At 39.0% G+C, this 23,808-nt stretch overlaps 1 long non-coding RNA gene across 1 annotated transcript; it reads left to right on the plus strand.

The window, feature by feature from the left end:
• Positions 1–19: 19 nt before the first annotated feature.
• On the plus strand, positions 20–18,945 carry LOC148050849 (uncharacterized). The gene is made up of 3 exons (XR_015700520.1): positions 20–147; positions 9,892–10,001; positions 18,462–18,945. It is a non-coding gene; the product is annotated as an uncharacterized LOC148050849 (long non-coding RNA).
• The last annotated feature ends 4,863 nt before the right edge of the window (positions 18,946–23,808 follow it).

Consider the following 23,808-nt stretch of genomic DNA (forward strand, 5'->3'; position numbering starts at 1 on the left):
CCTGTTCGCTTTAGCTGCACTGCGGGAGGGTGTTGAGGCGAATACAAATCAGCGAGGATGAGGCGGTATTTAGGAGCGGGCGAGGAGGGCACCGGATCCTAAGCAAAGCACCTCAGCGAGCACGTTCTGGTGAAGTACCGGCTCCAGGTGGTAAAGGGGGCCCAACTTTCCAGTTGGAAGGCTTCGAATTGTGTTTATTCTAATAACGTCTGTGAAAATACTGGTTACTGGTAGTACTTACCATTAAAATGCATAATTAAGTTGCCTTTGAAAATGTCTTGCTGCACATGCAAAAAAAAAAAAAAGTTTAATAGTTCAACCGCTTTAATTTTTTCCAGCATTAAAGGCAATTAGATGAACACGTTAGTTTCACTTGTGTAGGGTACTAGTCACTGATATTAAGTATTGTTCCCTGAATTTGATACAGATATCTAGACTGGGAGCTTTGTTATTCAGTAGGGAATACATTGAGCAAATTATAAATGCCTAAAATAATAGGTTATCATAGAAACGTTGACAAGCTGATGGTGCAAGTATGTGACTAGAAATGAATCATACAAAATCCATAGCCAAAGCTACATGTCAATGGCCCTGTTTTGCCGTCATTTATGTGGCACTTAGGTTTCATAGAACATTTTGGCAATTCATGCAAGTATGTCATAGAATTTATAAGAAAATCATATTCTGCCCTTCCAAAAACAGCACACAACTCAGCAGACTGGCAGGCATGAAAGGGACTGAATTCCTAGAAACAGGGTGGAGATCAAGTTAAAGGAGCAGACTTTGCCAAAACAAGCAACTTCAGCATAGTCGTCTCTTCCAAGAACGAACAGAAGCCAAAAGAGGAGGGCAGATTCAGCGTGTGCCACCATTTAGACACGTTATCTTAAGCTCCTTAGTTTTGGCCCATTTAGATCTGTTACCTCAATTAATACTAATCATAGTAATTCACAGAAATCACAGAATGTGGGAGTTATAAATGCCTAGACTGATAGATTTTCTAACATACACCAGGTTTTCTATATTTGGCACCATTTTCTGTAATAGTGTACTCTATTTTCATACAATCAAATTTTCAGTCCATAATTCTTAACGATGCAGTATTTATTGCCTGAGTACAGGTCCAGATCTTATTATTGGATGTACAAGTCCTGAGGTTGTGGTTCTCTTCTGGGACCTGGAAGATGTGAATTTCGTTCCTAGTTCACTTCCTGGGTCAACCTGAGCAATCATTTTTTAATATTCCATCTTTTCAGGTCCTTATTGATATGGCAGAGATAATAGAAGTCACAGGAACAATGGGCAGCTAAGTAAATGAATGATGTGTTCAGATGCTATAGTTAGTGGGCCACATATGTAAATAGATTAAAAAAACACCACTGTTGTATTTTTTACCCAAGTGTGGGATTTGATACCCATTAAGTTATTAAAAATTTTTTTTTTCTTGTTCTACACAAATTTTGCTAGAAACCCGCAGATCTTCTGGATTATTTTATGCTTGCATAAATAGCTGGTTAGAAAAAAAAATAGCCTGTGCTCTCTTTCTTTATCTCATGCCATCATTTACCTCATGGATTTCTTTTACCTTTTTGTCTGAATGTTCATTTCTCTTATCAATAAAATTGAATAAAATGAGAAATACTGTTCACAAACTACAACTTTTTTTATGGAAAAATTCAAAAGTTGATGAAATGTATTTCTTTAGCCTTGCTCATACATATCCCATATGTGCGATTACCCAGCTTTCCTCAACATGAAAGATGTTCTTGAGTAAGGATAGCAATTTAGTTCGGCTGAAAGGCTGGCACATAAAAAGTTAGTTGAGTTCATGTAAGGCAATATCCCTTTCCATGTAACCGACTATTAACAGTATAGGTTCTGTTTCCTAGTTATGGCTGGCCTGATTAGAAGGAGAATTCAATACTTGGAAAGAAAACAAGGAAGAAATAAACAAAAACATCATTTTCGTAGCCCGCGTACACTTAGCACAGGAGTGACGCGTACGGTTAGCACTGCTTACGCCTTACTGCTAACTATATAATCCATGTAAATATTTATAATACAGCTATTATCAGTGTAAACATACAGCTTAGTCATATGTTGACCCATAATGAAAAAGTGACATTGAGATCTGTCCTGTGCTTAATGGCACGAGGTTTAAACAGGTTTTGGGAGCACTTAGAGCGGGTCTCAGAATACTCATTTTTCTGAGATTTATACTGAGGCTTTTCAACATGAAATAATTGGGAAGGTACAGCCTGCTGTGGAATGCATGGATGCAAATTAAATCCATATCTAAAGGATATTTTTTTAATTAATGCTGGGAATCTGATAGCAGCATATTTGAAATACTGTTTATGTTAATCTTGAAGGAACTAGTTGGGAATAGCCTACAAATATAAGAATAATGTCAAAGCATAGTTACAGTAAAGGAACTATAACTTTCCCAGACTGTCAGTACGTGACAGTGTTTACAAATAGTAGAAGAAGAGAGAAGCAGTAACCCAGAATTTCATACATGGAATATTATTAGTCTGTCAGAAAATTAACAAAATAGAGATGATTAAAGGATCGGTTTGAACATGTTATTAGTTTACATACAGGTATTGTACCGCTGCTGCCATTCTGGTTCTGAAAACAGCATAAAGCTTTGGAAACTGTGGAGGCAAGCCCTTCTGAGAGATACATACGGAAATATAATCTGATAACAAATGTTTTATATGAACTCAGGGCTTACTCACTTGGAGTCTTTGATCTGACATTAACTTTGTCTTCGCTATGTAGCCCACCCAAACTAACTTTTCCTTAGCTGGTGGTGTACTTTATCCAGTTCAGCTGCCACCATCACCAACGCTATAACTTTATAATACAGTATGGACAAATGGAGTGAAAAATGTAGATGCTTTCTCTCCAGCTTATGGAGATAAAAAGGAATCTGTCCTGGAGGTTCTTGATCTGTTCATGTCGTCTGCCGGAAGGAATAGAAGAAACATCTGGTGGAAAATAAAAGAGTGGATTGGTCTGAACGTGGGCCGGAAGAAACGGACTAACATCAAAAAGGTTTCATAACACTTACAGCCAAAGAGGCCTTTGATCAGCTAGTCACCTCCCGCTTATCCAGATACTTCCACACTGCGTTGAGAAACTTCAGTTAAACCAAAGCATTTTCATCCTCAAAAGCCTAAGCTGTTGTATGTGACCAGAAGAGAACAGAGTAAACCAAAAGGCGATGTTAAGGAAATGAATGTGTGAAAGATGCCAAGAAGATGGTGCCAGACAATCTCTCTACGCAACTAAAGGGCTTTCTAAAAAAGATATCAAAATCAAAGAGAATATAATTTGAGATCACTGGTGAAAACAAACTATAATGCAGACAGTTATTGGTTGTGCAATAAGACAGTAACATCCTGTCATCTAAAATTGATTTAAAAATATGTATATGCAAACATTTATCTTCATTTTGCTTGACCACAGGAATGTTAAATAATCATTACTAAAATGGTCTGAAAGTTGTTAACCATAATAATACTATAGGCAGAAAAAATTCTGTTGAATACAGTCTTTTTCAGTGGCAACATAATTTACATCTCATCATTCACAGTTTATACAAATCATGAAGTTAAAGTGTATTCTGCTGCTGGCAGGGAATTTTTGTTAATACTGTAGCTGTGAAAATTTTGTGATTATTTCCCATTTCTATAAAGCATTCACATAATGTTTTCCTTTATGGAAACATGGGGTTTGATCCATTTTTTTAATGAAATTTTAACTGCTTTATAGCAAGGATGTATTAGTAATCTAGTGACATCTTTCTGTGCTCCATTGGCCTGCAGGATGCCAGAACAATGGAAGCGATGTGCTCCCCCAGGGAGATGAAACGTCCATCTGTAGTACTCCCAGGTTTCCAGGTCTCAAAGTTGGGCTAATCCAGGGGCAGTACTGGAGGGCTTTATCTGGCACTCCTTGTAAAGAAGGATTTGTCAAAGACAGTAAAGGAATTTCTCCAGAAATTACATTAAGCCCCTTTTTGGACACCTTTTCTTGGTCTGTATTTTCTCATGGATATATGAGTAGAATTTGCGTTTTTGTCTTTTTGCGCTAACCTTGGTTCTGCAATGTATATGCTCACCAACCCGACTCATGGCCCCTGCAGAGAGGTTGAGAGGCAGAGGCAGGGGTGGGGAAGCATTTGGAAGAGGGGCTGATACCAGTGGAAGACTGGTCCTAAAATTTTACTTCACGATTCCGTCTTTTTATTTCTGTTTTCATACAATGAAAGAAGCTGTATTTCCCTTGGACGTTTGAATCCCAGAAGTAGTGAGGAGGCATAGTATATCATAATATTCATAATATTGAAATGAGAGTTGATTATTTGGTTTTGGGTTTTGTTGGTTTTAGCTTAATGGGCTTTCTAAAGCTGTCTTTAGCATTTTAAGTTTTATTTAACAAAACTGAGCCTAACAAAGGCATCTGTCATGGCCCAGAGTGCACTGATAGGCCTTACTTGCCCTGACTGGCCTCACCTGGGTCCCCCTGCCCACTGACATCCCCTGCCCATTGGCCCAGGAGCCCCATTTAAGGCCGGCCCCAGGCCTTTGCTCTCTTCCTGAGTGAGGCTGTAGCCATGTTGGCCTCCAGCTCTACCACAGCCTTTCCCTGGCTGTGGGCCCCGCTGAGCTGGGCCTTGCCTGCAGGCTGATGGCTCAGTCCGGCTGTCCTGGTGCTGTCTCTGATCCTGACTTCCCAGCTTTGCCTCTGACCTGCCCCATCACCGTGGGCTGCCCTGTGATCTAGGCTCTTGGCTGGACCCAGCTGCCACCCCTGGACCTTCCCGGCCCCTTGCTCAGGTACCTTGGAGCTGGGGCCCCATCACATAGGTTGTTCCAGGGTAGGAAAGGGGTGAATATGATGTTCAAGACAGTGAATCTGAAAGTGGCAATTCAAAATTGGCAAGCTCTGTCAAAGCATTATTTTAATTTTCTTTGTTATTGGTTCTGTTTATAAAACATTCAGTAGACATTACAAAGCTGCTGTAGAAAGGAGAAAAGTAAATGAAATGCAGATCAAACTGTCTTTATAAAGCATTTAAGCATTTTTAGCGTAGAAAATGATGTATGTATCACCAAACCTGGGAGCATGTATTTTGTAGCTGGGTGTTACTCAGGTTCAGCTTAGGAGAAACTTCACTCTAACCTGGCAAATATAATATATATTTTATTTAATCAGCTTATATAGATAGGGAATGTAGACAAGCTTTCAGGTACACAAGGCTTTATTCAGATCTGAAATAGAAGCAGTGAACTTTAAAGTTAAGTGAAAATTGATGGCCATTTTTCTTTATTAACTTTAGAGCATACTGGAAGTTGCACATAGCAGTTGAGTGGAAATAACTGGTGAGTCTGCTGGGGATGACGCTTTTTCTTGTGTGCGTATAGGAAATAAGTATCAGTCTTTAGCTTAGTTTCAAATAGCAAGTTTCACCCCTGTTTTTGTGGTAGCACTGCTGTAGCCATAATGGTCTCCTTCAGACAAAGACAGAAGTGTGTAGACAGATGTAGTACCTCTTGTTAGTGGCACGAACAAATATAGATGGAAGCCCTCCTTCAGACCTGGGATAGCAGTGGGAGATGCCTCCATGTTGTACTTCTGTGGCTGCCTCTCGTGACATGCAGCTGAGGCTGAGGAATGGTCTGCCATGGTGCAGTCACTGTGCAAACAGCTGCAACAAGTTGCTGTCCTATTACTCTAGTTTATTTTCCACTCTACTGAAGATGATTGCCTGTCAGTCCTCTGCTGATAGAGCTTTCTAATTTTCTTGAAACAAAATCACAAGGCTAGGGGCTTGGGATCAGGCTGGGGCTGTCTCCAGGGGCTGGGTGGGGCTGGAGCAGGGAAGATTCACATGGTCCTCTGCATGTGCTCAGAGGATGCAGTACAGCTCCCAGCTAGAACAAGTAATACAGCCGCGGGCTGTCCTGTCCCACAAGCTATCTCCACAGCAGGAATCTTACGCTTCAAAGGCCACCACTGGAACAAAGCAGAGGTTGGGGCAGAGGGCTTGCAATTGGCGTGGAATGAGCACCGACAAGGGCATAAAGATAGCACTCGGCCATCTGCATGGGTGTTTATGCAAACTTTCTAGGACTTGTTCAGGTTTCTGGGGATCTTCCAGCTTTCTAGGTAGAAGGGCAAGTTTTTCAGCTATTAGTGAGATGAACCCTCCCATTTCCCAGAGTCAAAGAATTCCCATGGGGATTGCCCTGGGAACCTCTTCCTCCCCTCCTAAAAACTTGTGAGAGTCTATTTGCAGCTTTTTCTTTCAGCAGCTGAATAATATATATTTGTGCTACCACATTTATTCTGCTATCACATTTATTTCGATTATTCATTCTGTGTTTTAATTTTGATCTGTGTCCAATGAACTGGAGAAATACATTTTTTAATTACTTTCCTTGTTCTCTTTACTGGCTTACCATCTGTAAAATAATGGTCTCTGGCAGCTTTTTGGCTTTTGGCATCGCAGAGTACCTAGATCAGTTACAACAAGGTGACTCAGCGTTCCATGCAGCCGCTCATGAAGACTTCAGCCAGGCCTTTGCTTGATTAATGAGCATTGGCCTATTCTTGAGATAAATTCATGCTGGATTTTGCCCAAGGGCTACAGAGTGGGTGCTCAAGGGAATTTAGTGGAAGAAATCTGTACTTGAAATGACTTTTCTTTGAGATCTGTTTACTTAATGATTGCTTGCTTGAAGGTAATACCACTGATAAGGAGGAAAAGCCAGTCAAAAATGCAAAGAGAAGTACATTCATTAGATTTTTTTTTCTTCCCATTTGTGTGTTAAAGCCAGTTTTCTCTTGGAGGAAAGATTATATGGCAGACCCTATACTGGGCCAAGTCCCTGAGGTAGGTGGGAGCTCACAAGATGTTAGCTTGCATGTGCATGATGCCTTTCAGCAGTGGCATTTGTGATATTGTCGACTTGGCAGCGAGCACTAGTGCCCCTCTTGCCCCTGCCAGAGCTGCTTTCCTCAGTGATGACTGGCATATCCATGTTCATACTGATCACCAGCCACATATATGAGCATGGTTTTGGTTGATTTCCTGAAAAAAGAATGTGTGGCAGTTTTACCAACATGCTGGCCTCCCCCAGTAACTTCTGAATCAATTGCCAGAAGTGTGGGTTGCTCATGGGCTGCAGGTCCACCACCTCCTGCAGCTGCCAGTCATGGTCAGTGTTTTTGGTGAGGGGAGCTGCTCTGTGCTGTGTGATGGGAATGGCCAAGGGCATGCATGCAAGTCCCAGAGCTGAGCTCAGGTACTGGAGACATGGCAAAAGATACCAAGTTTCTCTAACAGGCCTGTCCAATGCTGATCATTTTTAGCCATGCCCTTTCAGCAGCTGGGGAGCTGTGCACTTGTGGATTTGTGCGTAAGCTCACACAGCTTTACCTGCCCATACTGTGTGGTGTTTCTTTTCCAGCCAGCAGGTCAAACAGAGTTAGGTAGGAGACTTTAGAGAGACTTGAAACCATTGGGTTGGAAATGGGAAGCAGGGAGGGAGAAGGGTAAACAAGCAGTGTGTAGGGAACATGCAGGGGAGCTGTGACAGTATTATGATTGAACCTGATATTCAGAACAGGAGATCAGGGTTAATTTTTCTGCTATTCATGACTTCTGCATTTATATATGAAGTTGAATACCTGTTTTGATGCAGCAGTGGGGTGGGAGTGGTGTTGCAATACTTAGCAAAAAGAAAAAATCTACCAAGTATAATCTATGCAGTATTTGAGTACTTCTGTTGGTGTATCAGAGAAAAGTGTTTCTCTGAAGAAATCATATGTGATTCTGCAAATCCCAGGTTCATTTGCAGAATGAGAAGAAATAAATGGATGTGTGCACAGAAAAGTCAATATACTGAAATGAAGAAAGCAACAGAAGACAAAACACAATCTGTGTGTTTTTAGAGTATCTGTCAATCTAAAGTAATAATAAATAAGTAAACAGAACCTTTTTAATTCGTGCAAGTTAATCCCTTTCAGGGCTGAATTAACTAAAGCATATCCCTATGAAATAACCTTCATTATATAAATCAGTGTGCTGATGGATTACTGCGTTTGCAGCCAAAAAACTGCACCACTGTAGGTGTGAAGTTTCCTGATCATCTAATAAATTGATAACTTTGAAGCCTAGTTGTGACAATTTAAATGTCATCACTATTAAACAAGTTGCCAAAATGCAAACAACCATCCCAAGTCATTAAAATGTAATTATAAAGGACAGCTGGGTCTACTATCAATCTGGGCTGTGGGGACTCATAATGGGGAAAAATATGAAACTTCCACACAAACAGAATGAGACTGCTGTATGTGCCAACCAGAGCCTGCATGGGAAGCAAGTAAAACATGTATTTGTGCATATGCAGTTACTGATGCTTATAGAAGGCTTGTGTTACTGAGATGGACATAGGAGTCTGATGGCATGACATACAGCAAATGTCTTCACCTTCTCTCTGCCATCTATGAAAAGTCCTTTTGCTTATTTACAGGGTAGGCTTTGCTGCTGAGAGGCAGATAGACTGGGTGGCAGTTACAATCTAGCAAAAATGCCTATGAAGTGGAACTAAATTTGCTCTGTTGTGGAATGGCAGCACAGGTGTTGTAAGCCCTGTTTTGAGAACCAGGTGGACTTTAAGTGATAACGAAGGTTTGCTTTTTGGCTGAGAGTAATAGAGAAAAGTGACTATCAGTCTTTGCAGGTGTGGATCAGATGTTTATGAAAGCGGTGTTTAGTCATATTGGTAACTGAGTTATTGAACTTTATGTTTATTATTTGCTTGATACTTATTTATTTGATACTTTGAAATGGTCGTGATGCAGACAACAAGCCCAGTCCCTCCTCAGGACTTGCAGCTCCTGCTATGGATGGTATAGCTCTAAATTCACATTGGTTTCAGCTACATCCCAGTAGGTTCTGTCTGTTATTCAGTGATGCAGCATGTAGTTGATTAGATTTACTGCTGATTCGTACAGTGGAAATGGTGGAACAAACTAGAACTGTGATACTGCTTCATTAAAATAATAACCTCAAAAGGCCCCACAGTCTTTTGGTGTATTATTTATATGTGTTATGGAGCTACAACAGCTGCTAGCTTCCATAGTTAAGCCCCATTTTCCCTAAATGTGGCAGGAAAGGTGAAATAAGTGGGAATTGCTGATAATTGGTAAAATTCTAAAAGAAATATTTTTTATGCTATGTATCTTAATGCATAGAATAAATCAAGTATTGGATACTACTTTTTTGAGGCTTTTACAAATGCAAATAGATTAAAAAAAAAAGTATGAATGCTAGCATATTGTTTGGTGTGATTCTTTTTTTCCTGTACATCAGCCCGTAGCACATCATTCTCAAAAAAACCCAGTTGAGTATTTTGCAAACAATTCCGAGGTGTGTTCTAACTGATCAGTGTTCCTAAAATATTTAGGTATCAAATTCTCCATGTATCTTTTTCTACTATGAAGTAAATCCTTGTGATGCCTTGGGGCATTCATTGTGCTGAACAACTTGTTCATTTATTCTCAATAAGAAGAGTGTGCTATTGCATATGGGTGTTCACAAACCATTAATTTCCTTCCTTTTGTATACTTGGAAATGATATAATAACTTGGTGTACTAGTGTAATTATCTACCTTTCACTTCTGTAAATTGTAAATTTTTTTGTTACGAGAATCAGTTGGTCTGGAGCTTAGAGAACCATTTAAGGTTATGAACTGTTTCTAATGAGCAGATTGTTTTCTGATGCAAATATAAAGCCAAGTTGAGAGAGATTTTTCTTTTTTTATGCAGAAGGATACAGCCTCTCAACAGACTTTGTCCTTATTTTTTGGCAGATTTGGACTGCCCTACTCAAAGGCATAAACAAGCCTTGGCCTATCAACGACAGAAATGGGACACTAACCTGCCAAATGGAGGGAAATGAATAAACAGAAGAACAATAAAAGTCAGTAAAGTAGGAAATCTCATGCAGTGTGAATGATTTCTCATATAGCATAAGCAAAATTTTCTGCTGTTTGTTTCACACAGCTACAGTAAGGATGAATAAATGTCTGTCACCAATGCTCTTATGAAAAGCGTGCGAATTCCAGAGATCACACTGGCTAATGGATGGAATGGTTATTTTGAAAGGAAAAATAAGCTTTCCTATAATTTCCATTCATGTCCTCCCAATGTGAGATGACAATTTACTGCAGGCTTAGGAAATTAAAATAAAATGTTAGTTTTCCAGGTGCACTGAAGAGGTTTTGAAATTAACTTAGCAAAGGTGAAGCTACATCGTATTTCTCACTGCACAGTGAGAGTCAGCAAGATGACATTGTAAAATAGCCTTAGTAATAGGCAGTTAGAGAGTCTGCAGGGGATAAGGTCAAAGAAAGGTTAGCAGCTGACATCAAATCAGAAGCCAGATGTGCTGACCCTTAATCATAGGCTTTTGCAGGCTTTTTTGGACTGCAATTCAGCATAACATTATTGAATTCACCTTTAGATTAAGCTGGTCTGCTTTGACATATACAAACCCATATGCAAGTTAATGGCTGTGGCATCCACTTAATTATGCAAGCTATGATAACAGATCAGTGAGGTGACCTCTGCAAGCACTAGTTTTCAAGGTCCTTCACCATTTCCATTTTCAATGAACAGAAAGTGGCACTCCCCATTTAGGTCATGTTGGATCATTAGTTTTGCCTATACACATTAAACCTGGGAATAGTAATATGCAGACATGTTTTTCTTTTTTTTTCTTGCAAAATTACTACACACAATTTAACTCGGCGCTATGTTATGGTGAAAGTCGTCTGTTCATGTACTGGTGCAAAATCTTTGGCTTTGCAGAGAAAACATTCTTAGAGACGGTAGTCCCAGCAAAGACATAGGGGACTGAAATTAAGCATGGTCGGAAATTTTTGAAGGATTGAAATCTCTTAGAAAAAAAACTACATCTTTGTAAAGGTTAGGAGATGACAAAGATTATATATGCAAACCCTAACTGTTCCTTGTTGTTTATGTATGATCCTGCAGTCTTTGCTTGCAAAATCATTCTGCAGAGAATTTTTGCATTAGAACTGAAGTGAAAAAGGGCTTCACATAGTGCAATTTTTACTAGTTTAACAAATACTCTTGGGTTGTTAATATAAGCTTAAAATAATGATATATTGATGTAGTGTTATCTTTATTCAGAAGATATGTTTCTGACTTGCTCCCTTACACAGTGCTTACTCAACAAACCGTATAGTAATCAGTAGTATTAAGGTCAACGGCAACAGATCTGTCTCTCACACAGTGCACTAAAGAAGACATTTACTGAATATTGCACTGGTGTAGATCAAACTCATTGCTGATTCCACTGAAATTACTTCCCTTTCATGCAACTGTGTGAAAGGATTTAGCCAGGAGCTGGCCGGTGGGCTTATGCCCTTTGCAGTCTTCATTGTGCATAGTCCAACTCACATACCGAGTAAGGCAGGCATGTGAAAGAGATGGCGTGTTTCTTAGATTGAATAATATCTGACCCTCCTCCCAGTGAGGTGACATCAGTGGGAATTGTGTGCTCCTACAGTGAAAGACCTCGATGGTGTCCATAATGACCTGGAAACCCACATAAAATGTTATAATTGCAGCTATTACATAGTATCCTAGTTCTCAGATACTGAAACCGCAGAACTCGATGGTCTGATCTCTCCTGTCCACAAGGCAAGGGGAAGCATATGTATGGGCCAAGCTATTCCCATGTCTGATTTAGGAGTCCCTTTCCTGTATTTCTTAGCTCCTATTTCACTCTTACTTTTGTATTTTATCCTCTGTTCCTGTGGGAAAGCACAGTTGAATTATTTTAACACTTAAACCTGAATTTGTGGTCCTTCAGATTTCATCTGGATGAGGAGTTTCAAGCCAACAGGTTTTGGTGGTTTTGTTTTCTGCTCACATAAGTTTCACCCAGGAGGTTGGTCACTTCATTTTTGAGGAATGCAGCTATCAAGGAAGGCTGTTGTCACTGATAAAAAAAAAAGTCTTGGCTGTATAAGGCTGCTTCCACAAAGCCAACTGCAGTTCTCCAGTTCCCCTAACAAGCCTCTACTCTACTCTTTGGTGAAGGTTTTGCACTTCTAAACAGATATTTCACTTGCAAGTCTTAAGACTTCAAAGTATATACCTATTTCATATAGGCATGCTTTCTCTTTGAGGTCTGATGTGCCAAAGTCATAGATATAAAATATATAAATATATAAAATGCAGCACTTGCAAACCATGGGGTAGGCATCCATGCTGTATTGCTACTCTGTTAGGGCAAGAAGCACTGTATGAATCTTCAGCTGGAGGGCAGAGGTAGACATTGCAATCCAATCCATCAGCTGTAATCCTCATAAAGAGGACACCTATAAAGTAGCTGATGGGTTTATTATCATTAAGTGACTGATACCAGCATCAGAATCACCAGGTTCAGCTGAGAGGGAGGGCATGACTAATATCTTTTTATCCCCTGGTTTTTAGAGTTCTCTCTGGCAATAAAAGAAAGGCAGTGAGGGTAATTCCTACCAAAACCAGAACAAGACTGTGGGCGATTGGTGGAGCTGTACTCTGCTGTAGCACATGTATGCAGGACCTTGGTGCACATGTGTTTACGACACTAATACTGTTTAGCAAGCTGGACCTATGTTTTATACCAAGTTTGCTATAGCACTCTAATGTAACATAAGAAACTTGATATTCTACAGTAGCTTAATTAAAGTTAGAAGAAGACATCTGAAGTTAGTTAAATATGAAAGTATTTCATAATGAGAATAAATTCCTCTGGGATATTAATTTTTTTATTACTTTTCCCACCACATGGACAGCTTTGGACTGGAGGTTAAGAACAAAAGCTGGATGCTTCTGACAAAATTCTCCATATAGAAATAATTACTGAGGGCAACATTTTAACTTATCTTTCAGTTCCAGACTCGGCAACCCTTTCAGGTGATTAGGGGGAAGCAGACCTCTCCATTAATTTTTTTTTTCAGGTTGTTCTGCAGACTGGGGAAGGTGTTATTTATACTCTGTTCATGTATTTAAGTTGATCTTTGTCATTGTGTGGCCAGAAACATGTTTTAAACAACAGAAGCTGAGATTATTAATCACTATGCTATAGGAAGGAATTAATTCAGTAGCAAACTGCATAGCTATAGAATCATGCAATAACTGGAGCCTTGCTGATAGCACAGATAAGTTGTGGGTTTCATTGTATTGAGATGTCAGTCTTGCATCTGTCATCACTGCTAAATAATTTTTAAAGGCTTAAAAAGCCCAAGAGATATCCTGTCCCTGTATGAAATTCAAAATTAATTTGTTCCTATCTCCTGGGTGTTGTTTTTAGAAATGGCAGAAGAAACAGACAAATCAGTCCAACAACTATATTTGTGTTTATAGTTTAATCCTATGAAAGAGGGAAGAAGTAAGGCAATTGTAGTCATCTGCAGAAATCAGAATATCCTTAGTAGCATGTTCAGGTTTTCTTTTTGGTAAAAATATTCAAATTGGAAAATTGTGTGATCCTTAGAGATTTCTCTCTGAGAAAGCAAGTAGAGGAACTGCAAATGGACACAGAAGGGGTGTCTGGAGGCAGCCTCTATGAATGCCGACAGTAACAACAAGGAAATGATACGGTGCAAAATATACTGAATAAAGTAAAATATTTTACTTCATGTTATTTGCACTAGATTTATACTTGTAACATGAAACAATAAATACAGAAGTGATCCAAACAGCTAGATAAATCCAAATGGTGCAAACATGGGGAGATCTTGGGTGAGAAAATATGTTAAACTGCTCTATATTTACTTGAAATCTGGTCCTTGAACTAAGGGCCCTCAAAGAAAAGGAGAACAAAGATAGGATTCCTGCAAAGAGTAGCCTCGTATGTAAAAACTATATAGAATGAGGAAACGTCACCTTTGTGTTCTGCAACTCAGCCCTTGATTTTTAGACCTTTAGCTCTGGCGTTCTTCAAATACAGGACGCAAAGTCAAGAGCATGGTCCTGCCAGTCTGTGCACTGGGCTGAGCAGCGCCTCTCCTAATTACATTGTAGTTACATGAACGGAAGCCCTGAAAATCAAACAAATATAAGCAACCTATTTTACCACTTGCTCCCCCCTGTCCCCCCCTCCACATTTTTATAATCATCCTGATTTTCCCAGATTTTACAATTGGGCTCTGCTGGCTCTTTTCAGTCTGCCTAAATCCATAAATTGGTAAATGTTTTTCCTGTCTATATCAGAAAAAAATGCAGATGTTCTCCACTTTGAGACCCTCCTCTCCATAGCTGGTCTCATGTCTTGGGTGAAAAACAGCTACTCGCTGTACTTTCAGTGTAAACACCAGCATGTAAATCTGTATAAGGAGACCATAGAAACAGGGTGCTCGTAGACTGTCTGTTTTTCTGGACTGTATGGCAAAGACAGTGTGTTCTCTGAATCTGTTGGCTACTAATAATCCCCAGTAATGCTTTGTAAAAAAATAATCTAATGCATGTAATACATAATAGGAAAGGAGAATGTATTTATGTAAATTAACTAAAACATCCTCAAGAATTAATGTATTAGTGTTCAGAAAAGCTAGCGGAGGATAATAGGCATGGAGACCTTCTCCTGTTTGTCAGCAGAGACTGTTAAGTGGTTGAAGCTGCTGTAGCATCACGCATGCTAAATAGATGCAAAATAATTTTCAGGACTAGAAAATCACCTCATAGCCATAACTCCAGAGTAATATGTTGTATTCATGTATTTAACTTGTTGCATGTTTAAGTACTATTATTTAATACTTGTGTGTGTGGCTGTATGTGAACGCATAGCAAAAGAAATAAGAAATTTACTTATTTTACTTACTAGCATTAGCATTACAAATTACTTATTAGCATTTTCATGGGCAATCTTTATTGCAACAAACTTTCTCTGTTCTCTTTGAAATTAATGAAAATTAGGCACCTGGATTTCTTTAAAGATCTGGCTTTTGGTGTCCAAAGTTAACAAAAAATGTTATTTTGTTTTAAGAAAATTGATTTGTCAGCTCAATTTTTTATTTAAATTTATAGGAGCAGTCTGAAAGAGGTGGAAATCCTGCTCTGTTTGTATTACCTGTGTCATGCTGAGTATTACGGCAGCAAGTATTTTTTTCTAATTTTAGCATACATGCTAAGGGGACTACGTGCCATTTAGTTTAGATAACTTGGCTTAATTTTTGCTAAAAGTGACTGCTGCTGACAATAATAGTGGCTAGTCAGAATTTTTTTTTTTTATAAATACAGCTGTAGGGTTTGTTAAGATGCAGGTCTTGGGGTGAGTACAGATCCTGGCTTAGAAACAGGTGAGAATGGAAGAGCCCAAGAACTCCCATACAGAAACAGCAGAGCCCCTTTATCCTAACTGTGTAACTTCAGAGGCTCTGTAGATTGGACATGACATGGTACAGGTCTTCTAAAAGAGCTATCAGAATTTAAAAAATTAAACTTAGATGAATGTTTGATTTGTAATGTTTGCCTCACAGTTAGTGGTTTCTTTGTCTCATTCTACTCAATGAGATTTTCCTTAATGCAACTACTACAGCTTTTCCAGATAAACATATGTGCATAAATTAGTATTTCCTTTTCTTTCTAGATATGCTACACTTTTCTTTCTGCTGGAATATTTTCACTGTAAACAGAAACAGTTTACCTTGGCCCTGGAATTAAATGTAACTTGGATCTCCTCAGTTTACTAATGAAACAGAGTTTCAACTGATATACAAAAAAATGGGGTTTTTTTATATAAAAGAAAGCTCAATAATTATTTTCTGCCTAGATCAACACTGTACTTGGATGACAGGCTGTTTCCTATCTTCTTGTTTCTGATATTTAGAAAGAAGGATATATTTCTCTATTATTAAGCTCCCAAAAATCTCAAGAGACAATTTTTGGAAGGAAGTTCCAGTATCTGTTAAATAGCAATTCTTCAAAGTACTTGGTAGAAACGAATTATGTAACAGCACTGTTTGACAGGTTTATTTAGGGATAAACGTACATACTGGTTTGGTAAACAGCTTTTAGTTGCATACATTCAAGTTTCCTGCTTTGCTCATAAAAGACAAAAATTGTACCATTTTTATGATAGTCTAAAGTCATCTCTAATTCAAACCACCTCAGATAGAAGATTGAAGGTGAAAACCAAAACCTATTATTTTATCGCACTCCTTTTTTGAAGCTGGTAGATCTTAGACACATAATAAACCAACTCTGAGTATTTCAGTAATTTAATCTATGTACAATTCCCCAATAATTGGAGGAAAAAAAAAAACAAAACAAAACAAAACACAGAAATTTTAGCCTACAGGGCAAAACTGGTGGCTTTCTGGGACCAGTGTCTGATTTCCTTGCTCAATTCTAAAACATTTGACATAATAAAATGTAAATAGAGAAATAATGTTTTAAGAATGCAGATAAACTTAACATTTCTTCACATTTGATTTTCTTGTTAATTTGTATTTAAAAAAAAAAGTTTCTATTACCATTACTGAATCCTCCATTGAATAGAGCAGTTTCTGCTGATTGGAGTCCCACTGATGCGTGTGTTTCTAGAAACATAAACCATATTGTTTGGCATTCCTGAACTTCGAAACCCCAAGCCCCATTACTTCACACCCAATTAGCTATTCTATGCTCTTGAATCAGGTCAGTATTTCTAATCTGAGAAGCCAGCATTTCTAATCACCTCTTTGGGGTGACCAAGATATTTAAATGCTTAGGGGCAGGTGCCCAGTCCTGAGTGACTGGTGCCATTTCAGGTGCTCAGCACATCTGAAGTGTTTGCACAGGACTGGTGGACGTCATCCATGGTCCACGCAGGACCTTGGTCCTTCTGGCGGAGTACCTGCAGTGATTCCTCTCTGCACCTTCAGCTGAGTCTGTAAAATATTTGCAGGAACCAGGATCAGCAGGTGTTTTTGAGAATATTCTTGCTCATGACCTATTTATTAAATTTGACCTTATTTAAGCAATAATAGTAACAATGTTCCAAGGAAGTAGCAGGTATTAACTTCCATTAGGCTGAAACAGGTTTCTTCAGTGATGTCCCAAAAACTGACTGTTCTAATTTGCCATGTATCATTTAGTGGTAATTACTGTGGTAACATTTTAAATGCATGTGGTGCCTTTCATTTTATACAGCAAATGTGCACTGAGTAGAAGTAGGAGTTGAGAGAAATTAATGGATTTTGACTAGACTATTCAGAGCAGGCTAGAAAAGGAAACATTTGAATAGTGGTAAAAAAAGAAAAATGTAACTTGGGTTATTTTTTCATGCAGACGGAACTCAAAACAATTGATCAGATTTTGTCCAAGATTTCCTAAATTTGCTTTTTGTCTGAGATCAGTCATGAAATTGAGTCCTGAAAGTATGAAGAAAATTGAATAATGTGGAAATGGGATTGAAATTCTTCCAGCGCCTTCCTTTTCACAATAAAATGTATGAACTTGCAGGCATACTTACTCATCAGTGGGCATATATGAAAGTAAATATTTAGTGCTTGATACAATGCAGATAAAACCTTTTTGCAACTGGGGCAAACTAAAATATAAAGCATAGTAATTAACATGCATAAGTGTGCTTATGCCGTATTTTTATATTTAAAGTTTAAAGAGGGCTCTCTGAAAAACTGCAGCGAATGACCTGCACTTGAATGAGCTACAGGTGCATCTAGAAATCAAGGGAAAAACAGACTTTGGATGGCAACCTCTGCCTGAGCGTTTTATCATACAACTTCTTGATCCCTGATGTAAGGCGTCCTTATGGGGGTAATGGTTGAAAGTGTTTAGCAGAAATCTGCAAATAGAAAGAGGTAACAGATGAAGACTGGTAGCAACTGCGTCCAGTTAAGGTGATTCCAAGATGAGTCCAGTTCAGGCCATCCTAGAAAGGCCATTTGCTATGGAAGGTGTCACAATTACATTTTCTGGGGTATTGATTTCCATATGCAGAGGCTTTTTGTATGAAAGGTGTAATGAAAAACAGTGTATAAATAGTGAAATTACTACATTGGTGCTCCTAGCATCACACACTAGCGCACGGGTATTTTCTGGGTCTCATCCCAGAAACTGCTGAGATAGTATGGTTTAGGAGAGGTATGGGATTCTAAGCAAGTCATTTAATTTGTACTTTGAATCATTCCCTGTCCAATAGCTCTTTTTAAAAAGTCAGTGGATTCCTTACTGCAGTAACTTAAAAGGATATTTGGCAGGTTCCTAAATGTTCCTGTTTAAATAATGTGGAATTAATATCACTGTTTACAACTGTGCGTGTTTCTTAAATGTAGAAAACTTTATTTTACAAATGTGCATATGAATGTCTCTGGATGAAGGAAACTATTTTGTCTTTTTTTTCTTTGGTATATTAAAACAGTACAATGCAGTAACTGTTGAAAGATGGAAGGGGGTGTCCTCATCTGCACTGCTTCATCACTTGTTATGCTCTGACTCTGGAGACTGCTCAATCTGGACTTGCTGCTGCCTCTCTTATGCTGTGCCATGTTGTGTCCAGAGGATTACGGAGATACATCCTGTTGAGCTTGTGCTTTGACGTCTCAACATTGCTTTAGTCTGGCAAAACCTTTTGAAAGTTGGATTCCACTGGCCATTTCTCATAGCAAAGAAACCCCAAAACAATAAGCGGTGTATACAAAAGGGATAATAGAGATTTAACAGAATGTAAGTTCCACAAGTTGTCCAATGAAAAGTGATGGTGCGGTATCGCCAGTGCGATCTCAAAAGACATTACATGCAATCTAATACTGTAATTAACTATTTGCAAATCATGATGTTTTTCGGGTGGACTTATTTTTGTTCTTACTGGCTAGGAAGTGAAGGTTAGTAAATTGTGCTTCCTGACCAAGAAGAAGCTGAAGCATTAGAATAATAAGAATTTAAAATTGGAATACACTTAATTACTAATCCCCATTGTGTGCCATGAATATGAATTTTCATTAAACTGAGTCCAAAATCTAGTTCTGCAGTCTCCTTCAATTGGTGTTGCAATTTTGTTAATGCGGATTTTGAGTCAAACAATGGCTCACGAATACCCGTAGTTCTTACAGAACTTTGTCATACTGTAGGAGGCTGTGGACAGCCTAGGCTACGGATTCAAACATGGGAAGTGTGAAGAGTTATCAAAGAACTCTTACAGGCTCAAGTGAATTTAATCTTAAAAGCATAAGCATGTGTGTGCCGCATCATACCAAGGTCCATCTAGGCTGCTATTTGATGACAGAGGCACATACAAGAGTAAGACCCAGAAATGGTGGCACCGAGCCAGAACTCACTCCCAGCTTCTGCAGATCTGTACCTCAGGCAGCTCTGGAGCTGGCCGGGGTGTCTTCGTGTTGCATGGACAGACTTTCCCCAAGTATTTGTCCGCTGATTTTTCAAGTGACGGCATCCTGTGGCAATGACTTCACAGGTTCATTGACATTGTCTGAAGAAGTAACTTTGTATTTGTTTTGCACCTTCTAGTTTTAGTCGATGTTCTTTATCTTTTCTATTGCAACAATCAATCCTTTTTCACCTTCTCCATGCCAGTAATGATATTTCTGGATATCTGTCACATTCCTTCTCAGGCACTCTTTCCAGCCTGAAAAATCTTAGTCTGCTATCTCAGTTTAAGCTATCTTTGATCATCTACTCTTACCTTTTTTCCAAATTTTTAATATTGTTTTCAAGACTAGAAAGTAGAATTTTTCCACAGTGGGCAAGGACAAGGTGCACAGTAGATTATACATCTAAAATAAGTGTTCTCTATTTTTTCTCTCCTTTACATGATAATTCCTAATGTTGTATTTGCTTTTTGACTGCATAAGAGTATTGAGCTGATGTTTTCATAGAGCTACCTCTTACAATTCCAAGAGCTTCTTCAAAACTAGCTGTAATTAACCCAGAGCCTGTCACTGAATATGTAAAGTCAGAATTGCTTTTTCCTGCTTGCGTTTACACTTACCATTTTACTGTCCAGCATTGCATAGTGTCATGAGGTTTTTCTGCAACTCTTTGACCCTTCAGTAATTCTTCAAAAGAGCAGAGACCAAGAAAATATGTTCCATTTATGATCAGCAGGCCATGATTAAGCTTGATCCTATCACACAAGTGAGAGCTCAAGGAACCCTGAATCACAGCTGGGGCCTGTGAAATGAGTCTGTGCCTTCCCAGGTCGATAAAAATAAATAAATTTTGTCTGCTATCGCTGGACATAAGTTGTGTCTTTAGATAAGCTCAACCGCTAAACTCTTTGAAAAACACAGTAATACTCCTTTTTCTCTAGAAACCATCACTTACTTTTTTGCTCTGTTATCCCATTTTCAGTCCCCCATTCCTGATGAACACAACTGAGAAATCGGTAATGATCAAACACCAGCAGTGCATCCTGCTTGGAAGTAATCAGCCCTGAGACCAGCCTGCAGTGCAAGGGCTAGCAGCAAAGACAGTCGGTCACAGGCAGCTTCCTTACGGCCGAAGGAGGGATCTCTGACTTCATGCTGCATGCTTTCCGTGCAGCTTCTGACACAGTGGACCCCAAAATACAGTTCACCCACCTCAATGACCCGTAGTAGGAGCAGATGGGTAGCACAGCCTGGCTCCATTCATTCCTCTCCAGCAGAGCAAGCAGACAGGTAGCTGATTCTTGCCTCAGAAGGCTCTCGCCCATGGGATCCTGTAGGGATCAACGCTTTTTCTCCTTTTCTTCTGTAATTGCTAAATACCACTGCGGGCAATAATACACACATTACCTTCTGCTTTGTCTATAATTCATGGTTAAACACTGTGACACCTAAAAGATGAAATAAAGCTGACTGAGCAAGACCAAGACTTGCTGCTATCACCAAGTAACCATGGGCAAAAACCTTCTATTTGGCTTTTGTTTTCATACCTCTGTGGACTTTGCCACAATGGTAAAAAACAAAACAAAACCCCATGGACTTATGAAACTCACTTCCTCAGTCAAAAACTGCTTGAGACCATTGCTTTAAGCCATGCACAGACAAGATTATTATAAATTGGATAAAAGATTCTGTAACTTCCCTTTTGAAATTCATGCTCCAGGCAATTTTGTCTGTGGCGAAGGAGACAGAATTAAAGCCAAAAAAAAAAAAAAAAGTCAGTGAAGCATTGAAACCTTTTCTGAACATATTACAAGATGGAAATCTAAAGATAATAGATGCAGAGCTGAAGGCTGATCAGTGTAGTCTGGGAATTATCCAAAAGTATTGCTTAGCCTCCTGTTAGTTTAGTGATACTTCAGTGGGATATCCGTATTCCCCAATGGAAAGCATAGGAACGATGCTTTATCTTTTCTGGCTGCTTTGAACAGAGCCATACAAAGGTACATAGGGAGGTAGGAAAATACAAAAAAAAAATATCTGTAGGAATTAATAGTGTGTTTTTAAAGATGAAAGCTGGTTAATTGATCACTAGAATATAACTTAAATATTTAATGTAATTAATGTGTGTGCTCTGTCTAAATGCTGATACGAGTAAAACTGTTTTTACACATGAACTGGAGAATACATTATAGAAACAATCCTAATAAGTGAGGTATGGAAACGATGACTTAGACTTTTCTAGTTCTCGTTACTGTGATACAGTGGAATACAGCTGCTAACAATCAGATACGCTTACTGTTCGTAATGTAATACATTTGAAGATTCTAATTAGTCATTCCATATGTGTTCTTGATTTGCCTCAAAGAGATGACAGTAGAAGCTGGGGATGTAAGATCTGTTGTTTTGCATTTGCACTGTAATCATGATATTCCTACCATTCCTTTAACAGAGAAATTAAACAACTTGTTTACTTAAGTAATGATTTAACTAGTTCAGAGTCAACCATGCTATTTTTGAAGGAGCAGTTACACAAGTTTCATCCTTACTGTTGAATGTAGAAAAGTAAATACTACAAATGAGCTTAAACAAATAAAATATGCAATCAAATCAACCTTGGAATGAAAGCCAGAACAGAATTGTGTCAATGTGATGGGAGGGACAGAACGGGTTCTTCTCCATGGTGCCCAGTGTCAGGACAAAAGGCAATAGGCACAAACTGAAATACAGGGAATTCTATTTAAATGTAAGAAAAATCTTTCTTGCTGTGAGGGTGGTCAAACACCGAAGCGGGTTGCCAGAGAGGCTGTGGGATCTCCAGCTGTGGAGACATTAAAAACCCAACTGGACAAGGACTTGAGCGATTTGCTGTGCTTTACCCTGCTTAAAATGGGGGCAGGGGGTGGACGAGACAATCTCCAGAGGTCCCTCCCAACCTTATCTCTTCTGTGATTCTGGTTTCTGTCACCGGCTTGCCCTGCTCACCTTGTTTGGGTGCAATAGGAGTGGGCTGCTATTGGGGAGGTCATTGCCCCTTGGCACCCGGCTCCCCTGCCCTTGCAGAGTAACTCCTTCTTCTTGCTCCTGGACGACTTGATTCAAACTCGGAAAGAAATGGAAGAAAATAATGTTCAGAAAGTTTTGATTTCCTTGCCTGTTATTTTTTCATGAGATTCTGCCCAGAACTAGGGTTTTTTTACAACTGTTTTAACTGAAGAGTTGGCTGTGGGAGATGAGATCAAGTCTTTTCGGAGCAGCTGGGAGGGGGGTTAGAATAAGTAACTTGTTGGTCAGTCATGTCTGCAAAGTGAATTGACAAAGCTGATGAACAAGAGTCATGCTGCTTTTCTTACAGGCTTACAGTGATGTAACTTCACCTTTGGGGAATGTTTCTTTTGGTTTTTATCCTTGTGAGTGAGATCCTCATTGGATCCTAAAAGTCTGGAAGAAAACGGTAACAAGAGTAACACCCTTTTAACAGCACAGTCAGGTACATAGAAAAGTGAGCAAAGTGCATAGAGATGTGTCAGAGGAGAGAAGGGTTGGAAAAAAAGAGCAATAAAAGCAGGTGACAGCAGAGGAAAAAAAGACCAACAGCCTATGCTAGTCACCTGAAAAGATAAATGAAAAGTGGGGTTTTTTTCTTGCTGCATTAAGGGTGCATGTTTAGTCTTAACTCCTACTTTTATTCCATTTTTGTTCAAATATTAGAAAAAAAAAAACCACAAGGAGCTAGAAATATAATGTAGCCAAACCCTCTTTTTTGCAGCTAAGTGAGAGTCTATATGTGAACAGGTAAAGGGGCCTTCGAGAGAAACTAGTCTTTGTTGTAATCTAGAGCAGCACTACATCTTTAATTACTTTTAGATGCTCACAGTGGCCTTCCTGAGATGTCATTCCACCAATGCAGCATTACCAAAACACAAGCTTTGATTGTCTCATGGCCCTTACCTATCTGCTCTGCCAGGTTCAGTAGTGGATTACCTATGCTAAATTCATCTTCAACCACTTACTAAGGCAGATAAAAAAATGAGAATTTTGATCCTTATCTGTTCTATTCTACTCCTTTCCCTTCTCTACATCAAATAATTGTCTCCAAAAGAATGGTTAGTTCCAATATATTCTGAGGTGATCTGAACATGGCGATGAAGAAACTTGGTTGTATGGAATTTAGGGTTTCAACATGGATACTAAAATAGCAACCTCCATTTTGTTCATGTTTATTGAAGCTGAATTTCTTGTATAGAGAGCGAGCGATGTAGTGTGATAGCCACGGGTATTTATACAGGGAATGAAATATCTTGATTTTCTGCCAGGATATTCTAGTATGTGAACCCCTTTGCAATTAATTGCACAGCCTGAATTTTCAGTAGCTCACTGTCA

Source organism: Nipponia nippon, unplaced genomic scaffold, assembly GCF_047370975.1.
Source record: "Nipponia nippon isolate SJK-2023a ecotype South Korea unplaced genomic scaffold, ASM4737097v1 scaffold_7, whole genome shotgun sequence".
In the NCBI taxonomy this organism is placed as follows: domain Eukaryota; kingdom Metazoa; phylum Chordata; class Aves; order Pelecaniformes; family Threskiornithidae; genus Nipponia; species Nipponia nippon.